Source organism: Plecotus auritus (assembly GCF_963455305.1).
Source record: "Plecotus auritus genome assembly, chromosome: 4".
NCBI lineage: Eukaryota > Metazoa > Chordata > Mammalia > Chiroptera > Vespertilionidae > Plecotus > Plecotus auritus.
In genome coordinates, this window is record NC_137775.1 from 174982065 (window position 1) to 174994343 (window position 12279).

The 12279-nt window shown below is 37.7% G+C and overlaps 1 long non-coding RNA gene across 1 annotated transcript in view; it reads right to left on the reverse strand.

Annotated features, from left to right (window-relative positions):
- The window catches only part of LOC308246214, a 45912-nt gene that overhangs the window by 20614 nt on the left and 13019 nt on the right, over positions 1-12279 (reverse strand). Inside the window, exon 5 of the long non-coding RNA XR_013960374.1 lies at positions 96-168. This is a non-coding gene — a long non-coding RNA (uncharacterized lncRNA). The remainder of the gene's footprint in view (positions 1-95; positions 169-12279) is intronic.

Consider the following 12279-nt stretch of genomic DNA (forward strand, 5'->3'; position numbering starts at 1 on the left):
TTTGTTTATAAAGTTATACTGATAACCCCTGGGAGCAGCAGAGGAGGATGGCTCCAAGCATGTTCTGGCATGCAGAGAGGTCTGAGCCTGCTTACCCCAGGGAGAAATAGATGACTTCTTTGAGAAGTACAACAAGAGGAATTGTCTTTCTCCTACCGGACGGAGAGCCTGCAGACAGAGAAATTAAGGATGGCAGAGTTAATAAATTGATTTTCTTGTGCCTAGCACATCCAGGAGAGCTACTTTAGTTTGAATTGGCCCTTGGTAATAACAGCTAGCATTTATTGAGTACTTGCTATATGCCAAATACTTAGACTTCTTCACCACAATCCCACTGCCATTTTACAGGGAAGCAAATGGCAGGCACAGAGAGGTTGAATAATTTTCCCAGAGTCACACAGTTGTATGTAGTAAAGGCTAGATCTAACCCAGGCAGTCTGACCCCAGGGCCCTTGTGGCTGCCTATGATGCCCCTTGCCTGACTAGCTAGACCATAATATTGTATAACATATGAGTGAGGAGAATATAAGCAGATTGAAGTCTGATCTCATATAAGTAATGTTAATATATACAACCTACCTGACTTCTCCCAACTCAATGATACCATCAGTAAAATGGGGCTACGAATAGTACCTTCTTCATAGGTTATTATGAGTTTTTTTAAATAAAGGACTAGCTTGGTTGCTGGGTTATAAAGGTTCTCAGAAAATGACTTCTGTTTTTATAAATCAGCACAGTTTATGAGTCCAAAAGCATAGAAATTTGAGTCTTGGATTCATTACCATGCTTCCTATAGTAGGCTAGATGGTAGTTCCAGTCAGTGTATATAGATTAGTTAAGGTTTATTCTAACCCTGAAATTATCTAATTTTTATAAACTGTATCATTCACCCAGATACATGATCAATAGCTGGCAAAATTCTTCTAATCCTATCACTATGATTAATAATTTAACTTAAATACATTTTTTTTCATTGATTTATAGAAGCCACACTTCATATATATGAAATGCACTACTTCAGGTACTGTATAGAAGAATTTTCCTGAGGAATTAATGTGGTAACTCACTTAAAAGTCTCCCATGCTCAGCCAGCATGGCTCCAAGGTTGAGCGCCCACCTATGAACCAGGAGGTCATGGTTTGATTCCCAGTCAGGACACATGCCCGGGTTGTGGGCTCCATCCCCAGTGGGAGGCATGCAAAGGGCAGCCTATCAGTGATTCTCTCTCATCACTGATGTTTCTATCTCTCTCTTCTTCTTCCTTCCTCTCTGAAATCAATACAATTTTTTTTTTTTAAAAAAGTCTCCCATAACATGGTGCCACATGAAATTACTGACATGGGTTTCAGAATACTTGGATTCTTTCTTCCTGGTCTTCCTTCTTTAAATAACTGGCAGTTTTAGGCATGTTCACTTAACTTAGTAAGTCTTTGTCTTATAGCATGCAAAATTTAGAAGCAGTATTATATGATAGTGATGGTTTCTTCTGACTAATATCATGTGATTTTGGATATTACAAATAGCAGCAAGGATATATTTATACATGTAAACTGTATATGTAATGGGAACTGCAATTCTCACCCACCAGTTCATTTTTTCAGTTCCAACAATTTCTTCCTTATTCTGATCTCCTCTGTCAAAACAAAGACGTAGAATTCTGTGATTTCTAACTTCATGATTCTATTAATCTTTTCCCCAGTATCAGCCATTTGCCAAAAATGCAACAGCTCCAGAATCTAGAGATTCCTCCCCTGGTTACTCTCTAACAACTTTTGCAAAATTGCTTTATCTTCTATAATCTAGTATTTTTAGTACCTGATTATAGTGTTTCTCAAATATTGACTTCTGGATATGCATTCGGTTACAGAGATAATGAAAATATTTTCCTAATTCACACATATACACACAGACATAGGAGTTGAATTAATGGATAGAAGACTTTTTCCCATAAAATATTTTTAAACATCTGACAGCTGGTACAATTTGTTTGTATTAGAACAAAATATGACAGTGTTCCATTTAACACAGAATTATTTATGTTATAAAATAGTGCTCTCAAACTAACTTTGGTGAAGAAATGGTTCTTTTTTAAATACCCAAGTCATTGCAAACCAATTCTTCTGTAAAATACAAAATAAGGCATTACTAGAAAAAGGATACCATCAAAGAGAAAAAAAACCATACAAATCCAAATTTTTAAAATTATTTGTTTCAATAGACACTATTTTGTCAAACTGCTCTAAAATTATTTCTCTCAAATTTTTATTCTCAATCTTTATACTTGTCCTAAACAGACAGCAGAGTTCACAGAACTATACTTATCTAAGACACTGAGTTTCATTGGTCTTGAGAAGCATGTTTGACTTCATTGTTTTTTATAAGTTTGACTTTTTTTTTTTTTTAGCAAAAATAGAGTACAACATCTACAATGCTGTGACATTTTAGTGAAAATATTCACCTCTTCATTTACAGAAAATATGTTGCCTTATAATATTTGAGTAAGAATGAAATATAAACTGTAATGAACTTTAAATCTCGTTCCTTTTCCCTTCCTTATTCCCTCGCTCAATTTGTAGTATTTCTTCAAAGGTTAGATCTGGCTGGCTTCAGACAATCCCTACATTCAGTGACTGGATCCTTCAGGGTCTTTCCATGATTAAAATGTAAGTAGATATTAAGCCTCACCTCTATTTAACCTTAGTGGGAATGAGTTGTTCAGATCCTTTCTTGATAATGGCTTTTAATTAAAAGGGGAAGAGGAAAGCCTGGGGGATCTGAGCAAATGTGGAGAGGAGATATTACCAAAATGTGCTGTCTGTCTGAGCCACATCTTGGAAATAGAGCATCAGAGCTTTATCCATGATCTTAAAATCAGAATCAGCCCAGCTGGCATGGTCAGTGGTTGAGGGTCAACCTATGAACCAGGAGGTCATGGTTCGATTCCCTGTCAGGGCACATGCCTGGGTTGTGGGCTCGATCGCCAGTATGGGGTGGATGATTCTCTCTCATCATTGATGTTTCTGTCTCTTTCTTCCTCTCCCTTCCTCTCTGAAATCAATAAAAATATATTTAATAAAATAAAATAAAGTAAGAATCATTGTCCAAGTGGAAAAGTATCCAAAAGGTAGATGATTTGATGAAGGAAATACATGTAAGATGATTGCATTGTGAAAAATACATGAAACTCTGAGGCATTTCCCCCCATTATATTTCTTGTTAGAAAGAACACAGAAATTACTATTCCTCAAAATAGTAATTCTACTGGAAACTTCAAATAGCAAATTAGAAATATATGTAAATATACGTATTTTTAAAGATAGTTGCTAAGTGAGTAGATTTTCCAGTCCCTAGTGAAGGATTCATTTCACAATCAGCTTAAGCCTACACTTTTGAAACTTGAACCCTTACTCATCTGGCAGAGAAAAGGAACATAACTGTTAAGAGGAAATATAAAGATCTTTCAGAGCATCCAGATTTTACTTCTAAATTTCATCCTTCATGGATTTTCCCCTACACTTAAAAAAATTCTTATTTATCCACCATGGAATTTTCTGCATTATCATACAACCAAGTCAACTATTAAATTGCAAAATCTACCTTTATAAGGAACCTTGAGATGGATACCAAAGTGGACACTCAATAACTAACTTTATTTAGCATTATTGAAAAATTCACAAAAAAGGGAAGATCATATAACAGATTTATCATGACAAGTTAAAAATCAATATGAATTTGGATTTAAGGCATAAGAGTTCTTATAATTAAATTTATTTAACGTGATAAAGGTGAAAAGGGAGAACCATGTTTTTAACTTCCTCCTAAATAGCATTTAGCATAGCATCATGTGCTAATAGTCACTCACTAATGGTTTTGATGAATGACCAGCACGCAATTTGCTTCCTTTCTTCACACCTCCTTAAGGTTCTAGCAGAGAGTCAAACGTAAGAGTGTAGACATAGTATTAGAGCACTAGTGCTCCAAAACCTCAGCATAAGCACTGGTTCCCAGATGAGGCTATTCTTGAAAGACTTAATTTAAGCTTTTCCACTTAGCATTTAATGTGACTTATTTTCTACAATGACAAAGCTGCAGGTGTTAACAAAATCTAAGAGTTTAAAAATGTGCTGTGGTATATTTAAAGTGACCAAAATAACTTTTTTTTTAAGATTCGAAAATAAACTGTTGACATAAATCACAGAAATATCACTGCTTGAGAAATAAGAGTTGTCACATTTCACCATTTTCGCTCAGAATTAAAGGTTCTCTGTAACCTAGCCCCAGTTTAACTTCCTGAAAGCTCCAGCACCCATCCCCTTCCTAGACCCTCTACAGTCCAGTCTTAAGATGGACTTTTTCTCCATTTGCCTTTAATTCCTCCTTAGCCTCCGATGTATTTTAGTGTAAACACATGCCTTTCCCATCTCTTTATTCCAACACTAGGTCCCTCAGCCTAGCCTGTGCCCTCTCACAATCCGGGACCCCTCCAGGGATGTCGGACTGCTAGGTTCTGCCCGATCCCTGCAGGCCAGGCTGACAGACCCCATTGGTGCACAAAGCAGTGCACCAGGCCTCTAGTATGCATATAAGATCTTTGGTTAATCTCTTCCAGCCCTCTCCCCTCCCCTCTTCCCTCTGAGATTCATCAGTCTGCTTCATGTTTCCATGCCTGTGCGTTGAGTGTCTGCCCCCTGGTGGTCAGTGTGTGTCATAATTACCAGTTGAATGGTTGAACGGTCGCTTAGGCTTTTATACATATAGATGAGCTAAAGTACAGGGCCTGGCAGGTGTGGATGCTCAGGACACTTGATTAGAGGTGAGTGACTCAGAGAGCTAAGCTGGGAAATGGAGAAATAAGACCCATCCAGTCCTTCTTGAAAGGGACTGGGGCCTTGTGGCAAGGCCAAGAACTAGAGTTAGAGTTGATCACTTTCCCCCCCCAGGCTGATAATGAAAGCTGTGTTCAAAGTTCCCTGGCAGTATGCTTGATGGAGAACCAGGGCATCCTGAGTGGTGGGGGAGCTGAGCTGCACAGACTTGGCTCAGAGACAGTGCATGAAGGTCAGAAGGGAAAGGGAATTTTGAATGAATCACAAGGCATAACACATAATGGTCTAGATCTTCTCAACCCCTTCCTTCCTCAGGATTTGTGGCAGAGCCCCGGGAGAGGTCTTTAAGTGAGAAGACACACAACTGAGAGCCACCAAGTGAGTGGTGGGTAATTAGTCGCTTTAGTCAGCAGTCAGAAGGGCAGCACAGCTGGAAAGCCCAATGGGAAGTATGTGATGCTTAAAAAAAAATTGGCTTCTTCATCTCCCTGATTCCCCACACTTCCAAGTACTAAGCCTAAAGCAATTTCCAGAATCTGTGTTCTTTTTTAGAGAAACAAGGGAACACCATTTAAAGTGCCTTGTAATGCCTCTGATAAGATTATTTCTTGGTAGGGTCCCTCAGATGAAAGAAACTGAATGTGATATTTCACAATATGGGAAGGGAGAGGCTCCTCATTAATTGAGAAAACATATCTATTCACAGTCTTTAGAGTGAGAGTTAGGCTATACCAAATTAATATCTGTTGTCGGTAAAGACAGCATGACTAAGCTCAACAAGTCCGTTATTTAAAGGACTAGTAGCCCTGTGCATGAATGTGTGCACCAGTAGCTCTCTGAGGGGCCTGGCCACTCCATGCCCACTGCCCAGAGGCTCTCTGTGGCCCAGAGGCCCATCCGTATCCCAGCCTGGCCAGAGGCCCATCTGCGGCCAGGCCAGGAACACTTGCCTCGTTGCCATGGCAACAAAGCAAGCATTCTACCAGGCCGCTCACACTGCCTGCTCTTAGCGGCAGCCCCCTCCCTCCCGGGACTGGGGGACTCTGGCGGGGCTGAGTGGACTGGGTGCCGCCATCTTGTGGCTATGGGTGCGGCCATCTTTGTGACGGAGTGATGGTTAATTTGCTTATTACCCTTTATTAGATAGGATATGGCATGGCTCCATTTTACCCTGGTGGGTCTAGAGGAGGAAATGCTGTCAGGAGCATTCACAACGTTGTGATTACACCAACTATTCTTTTTACATAGAATTACTTATTTCTCCATTGCCTCCAGAAGGAAATATGAACGGTTGAGCATTTGTCTTAAAAATACTGAGTCATCCATAACAGTTTAAGAGACTGAGAAATCAACATTTGGTAAGTTTGTATCCTCACTTATAGCACTCATTCTCTCCACCAACTTTCTGCAGTATTGGGCTCAATATGACCATTATAGCCATTATAATACACACACACACACACACAGACAGGCACGCACACACACAAAATGTTTTCTTTGCATATCTGGTGGATAAAGTGTTAATTTTCTACCCAGTTATATGTAAATGATGACCATATGAAATACTTTCCCTGATTTTTGTCAAGTATTACCCATCCGTTAAAACTCAGTTTAAGTCCTAGACACGTTTGCATTCCTACACTCCCTCACTCCTAGTTTATTAAATTTTCTTAAGTCACAGTAGCACCCTCCTTTTTAAAATTTTTAAATTGATCTTAGGAAGAGGATCAAATGCACAAATGGATGATGCTCCAACCAACTGAGCCACCCAGCCAGGGCACGCCTCCTTTTCGACCTCAATTTAAAGCACGGTTACCTATATTTTGTATCTGTCCATTTGATCGTGGCTCAAGGACACATTATTTCACTGGCTAGTCTTTCATATAAAAATGTAGTCACCTTCATCACTGATTTGTTCATAGCTGATTGGGTTAGCCATACTGTAGTCCTAGAAGCTAGAAATTTGGGAGTTCTAGTCTACAAAAAGTTTCAAGATCATTTTTTAAAAGGAATAAATGAAGAGTTGGCAGGAAAGTGACTATCACAAACACCATACTGAGCATGTGTCAGTCGGATTTTTTCCATAGTGAAGCTTAGTTCCAAGTTGTTGCTTTTTGCATGCAATTCTACATTTTCTGTAAAGCTTTATGTTTATCTATTTCTTAATTTTTAAACTAATCAACATTCATTGTTGAAATTTTGAAAAATGTGAAAAAATCTACATGAGTAGGAAAAAAAGTAGCTCAAAATCCTACTACTTATTATAGCATATTTCTTGCATTTTTTTGTTAAACTCTTTGAGACTTCACTATACATATAATTTCATATCCTGCTTTTGCATTTATATTATAACACGAGGATCTTCTTAGTCATTTAAAACATCTAGCAAACATAATTTTAAAGCAAAAATGGATACTTCTTTGTTTCCTATTCTCATTATATGAATAATTCATGTTAGCTATAGAAATTTGAAATAATACACAAGTATATATAGCAACAGTAATCCTATCATACAGAAATAAATACAGTAAAACTTAGTGTATATCCTCCCAAAGTTTTGCCCATGTGTTTAAACATAAACTTGCAGGATATATGCAGATAAATATATATAAACATGCAACAGAGTGATCACATTTTGTATACAGTTTCGCAGCCTACATTTATCACTTAATACATTTTAAATATCTTACTATCATCTACATATTTATTGTTTGCCCCATTAAACAGCTGCATAGTGTTAAATTCTAAAAAGAATTTTAATGATTATGCCGAAACCGGTTTGGCTCAGTGGATAGAGCGTCGGCCTGCAGACTGAAGGGTCCCGGGTTCGATTCCGGTCAAGGGCATGTACCTTGGTTGCGGGTACATCCCCAGTAGGGGGTGTGCAGGAGGCAGCTGATCGATGTTTCTCTCTCATCGATGTTTCTAACTCTCTATCCTTCTCTCTTCCTCTCTGTAAAAAAGCAATAAAATATATATATTTAAAAAAAAAGAATTTTAATGATTACATATAATTCCCGTGAGTGGATGTGTTATAGTGTATTTAATCTCTCCTCACTGCCCACTGCCACTTTCCCATTGGTATAGACTTGGATTGCTTCTTAATTTTTATACTAAGAATACTTCTACACTAAAAATAATGCTGTGATGAACATCTTTACTTATAAATAGTGTCCACACATAAAATTATTTCTTTAAAATGGAACCTCACTCTTGAAATGATTGATTCAAGTAGGTGAAAAGCTTAAGGCTCTTCATAAGTATTAAAAATTTTCTATAATTATAATGTTAAAATTTTCTTCGCTATTCCTTATTTAATATAAAAATTCTTGCATGTACCCACTCTTTACTTTTTATTGCACTATATTCTAGAAGTATTTGACATTTAAATTTGCAGTTCTGTCATTATCACTAAAGATACTAGGCACACTTCTATAAAATTTTGTTTGAATTTAAGAAACTGGGCAGATGACTGGTGTGTGTGAAGTTTGCTGGTAGGTCGATTTGATGCTAGTTACCCATTTTATCTTTTGTCCTTTGTCAGCCTCTCGGGGAAAGTTTATGACACTAAACACAATGTAATGTACCCAGAAATGTGAAATTGGTCACCAGGAACTGCATTAATGGCTCTCGTTCTGCAATACTGAGATGATGAGATGGGAGATGAGATTTGAGACCTCATCTACTGAGAGATGAAGTTTTATTTAGAGAAGTGTTCAAGTCTGAAGTCTCTTGCAATCTCCTATGAAAGGTGTGCGTTCAGAGTTAAAATTTCATGAGAACTTTGTTCAAGGAATTACTTTTCACCTCAGATCAATGCTAATTTACTCTACTTGTAAGCAAACAGAATGTAGCAATACTATTTCTATCCTAAGAACATATGCATGTTGTTCCATTAGTAGTAATGTATTCATCAGAACATTGTTGAACAGTAGTTAAGTGATAACATTTGTAGGCAGTAATCAGAGACTTGACAGCTTTCTTCATTACTAGCATTCTTCCTTCTAGGAGGCGAGAGATGTGAATTCAGAGAAGGATTATTAGCTGATGTTAACTCAAATACTAAGTTGAAGTTGAATCATTTGTTTAAAAAATTTACAGTGATCTTCTGAAGTTGTTGTATCCCAGTGTCTGCATTTTATAGGTTACATTCATAATAAAGAATTAGGCAAATTTTCTGAATTCACACAGAGAAAATACCCCATGAGTAGTAGAGCAATAGTACCCTTCATGGTACATAGGAGGGAGTTTAATTAATACACAGAGGATGCTTTTGGTCATTAAGGCTTAAAACTCTCTTCTAGTGAGACCATCATTGAGAATGACCTATTCCCCCACAATTTATTTCCCCCTCTATAGAGACAGCCACTTCTACCTTCATTCTTTTCCCCCACTCCTCCACTACCTCTTAGAACCCTTCTTACTACCTAAACAATTTTTAGGCTTGCTTACTCTTTACTTTCTGCTAAACAAAACTTTCCCCTATATTTAACCAAATCTACTTATTTTCACAAAGCAATTTATCAACCTTCTACTGTGACTCAAATTTGACTTTTAGGTGACCAAAATAATTATCCAAATATCTACCCTGCCCTGGCTGGATGGCTTAGTAGATTGGAGCATCATCCCATACTCTGAAAAGTTGTGGGTTCGATCCCCAGTTCAGGGCAGGTATGAGAGGCAACTGATTGATGTTTCTTTCTCCCATTTATCTCTCTCTCCATCTCCCTCTCCCTCTCTTTCTCTCTCTAAAATCAATGAAAGCATACCCTCTGGTGAGGATTAACAAAAAAAAATCTACTCAACAGCACAGTCTTCTTTAAGTGTGTGTGTGTGTGTGTGTGTGTGTGTGTGTGTGTGTGTGTGTAAAAGGGAGAAAGAGAAAGAGACCCGATGTTGAAGAGGGGACTCTCCAAATCAACACACATTTGTTCCCAAGTCTGAATAAGGACTACAATGTAGGCTAAAAAGGTATTTTTATTTGGTAATCATTTGAATAAGGAACAATATCAAATGCCAAGAAAATTTTGATCATATCTTCACAATCTTTATTCTCATCTTTAGCATCTTATTACTTATTCATGTTAATATAATTATTTTGAAACTCTCCTCCTCTGCCATATAAATATGTATCTTTGGATGTAAACCAGTATGTGTTCTATACTAACATTCTTCCATATACTAGTCTCCTAGTAGTATTGTGGATACTGCACTGTGCTGTTCAAATCTCCAGTATAGAATTGAGGGACTTGCTCCTTCCGCTGATGGGAAGAATTGTCCTCTGTTCAAGACAGCCTCTTTGCCCCATTCATGCCTTTGAATTATGGATAAAAGTGGCTCAGCCTCCTTAGCTCAATTTGGGACAACTTGGGAGGGCCCCATCCCTTCAGAAGCTCAGAGCTCGCTGTGAGTCCAGCCAAGGCCACACTGTGGCTGCACCACAGCCCAGCTTCTCCCTCTGCCCAGTCCTGCTGCCTTCCCTTCCCTGCAGGGGTTGGTCCCCAGAGCTCTACTTAATAAACTCTCTGTACACTAAACTCCATCTCAGAGTCTGTTATCTGGGCAAACCAACTGTAATATTCCCTCATTGTCATCTCCTTCCAGAATATCTGACATTGAGTTTTTCTCACACCTGTTCCTGAGCTGCCTGTCTTCAGCTGTTTCTCCTTATCCTGTGCCTGTCTCTGCCACCACTCACTTTGCTGCTGGCTATTGCCTGGAACTCTATGCTCTCTCCCAGTAGGAACCCCTCTAGAAAATTCTATGTGGGGCAGGAACCATTCCCTTGACTGTCCTGTTTTTATTCCCTACAATATCACCCACACCAGGTTACAAAGATATATCTGAATTGCTGAAGCACTGCAGGCAACTGATTGGTATCACCACTAAATCTGACTAACTCTGGAGTGCAAAGGAGAGAAGCAAAAAATGTTAAACCCATTATTGGGGGGCCCTCGTGGATACATCTTAGGTCTTTATTATGTTCTTAATTTTCAAATCTGCCCCCCACTAAAATAATAAGCATTTCCTTTTCCAAGCATCACAATTTACTTCTTTCTTTTTCAGAGAAACCCCTCCTTCAACCTGCAAGATTTCTACGATTATCTCCTTCAGTGCATTCCAGGGAGTAGTAATCCATTTCCTAAAATCTGCCCTTCAGATGAACAGAACCATGTGGATGCTGGCATTTCAAGTCAGTCTACTGTGTGGTCTGGTTATCAATATAAGTCCAGCTATGTCTCAGTTTCCCTGGTCATCCAGTCACTCACTATTAAATCACCTCCCACAGACAAATGAAAATTTCTGAGCAATTGTTATCTAACTCTGTACTCCAATGCCTTTTCCATTAGCCATTGCCACTTGTAGAGATACCTGTTACTTCCAATTCTTGAGCTGTGAGCTGACTTATTTCTAGTCTTAGTCTTCTCTTGGCTTCTATCCATCTCATTTCCCAAAAACCAAAATTGTGCAACTGTCATCTTTCCTACTTTATTTTGTTTTACGGTTTATGCTTTAAAAAAAACTTTATTGTCACTTAAATGGGTTTTAGTAGAACGCTTGACAAATACATGTTCAATCCATTAAGTTTAATTCCAAGTTCCAAATAGAATATTCTCAGTTAACCTTTTTCCTCATAGACCCTAAGTTTATAATAAAATGGTAGAAAGTCATTATTATGAAATACAGGGATTAGTATCCAAAAGAATGTGTTATAGCATAAATATTTTGGCTACCATTGAGGCTAAATGATATTGAAATAGGAGTCAAGGAGATTTCCTGTAATTCCATGTGAAATATATTAAAATAGCATTTCAACATAAGGATTTGTGAATATAGCCTATTAGTTCTTCCAAAATTTCTGGGGAAGGCTTCTTCATCCTTTTAAAACTTAGAAGTAAGAAAAGCAAGCGGGAAAGAACATTTCCCCAGTAAGAGTTTGCTTAACATTAATTTATGTCTCTCATGTCCTATATTTTACCTCAGGCTTTGTCAGGCTATAAAACATATTTTTAAAACCATGGATGCATTTCATATTAAAAGATGACAAAATATGCCTTTCTTACTAGGAAGCTAAAGAGGGAAAATAACACGTTGTTTTTGAGTATTAAATGGACAAGTTTGAGCAATGCGCAGGCAGAAGAGATACATATTTAAGATAATACATATTTAAGAAATAAATTACAAATCTAAAATGCCTTTTTTAAAGCACTGAAGTATGCAACTGTTATGAGTTGAGTAATACCCTATAAAATACAGTTGCTGAATTCTATCTTTCAAGGGCTTTCAACTGACACGATAAAATTTTTGTTCAAGAACAAAAGATCAAAGTCTATTTTTGAAGAGAAGAAAGATGTTCTTGATGGGACTGGGATTTACAACACTCTGAAATCATTCAGAGAAAGTCCATTTCTTTAAGCTATAAAGAGAAAAGCAACCATAAAAAGGTACAGTG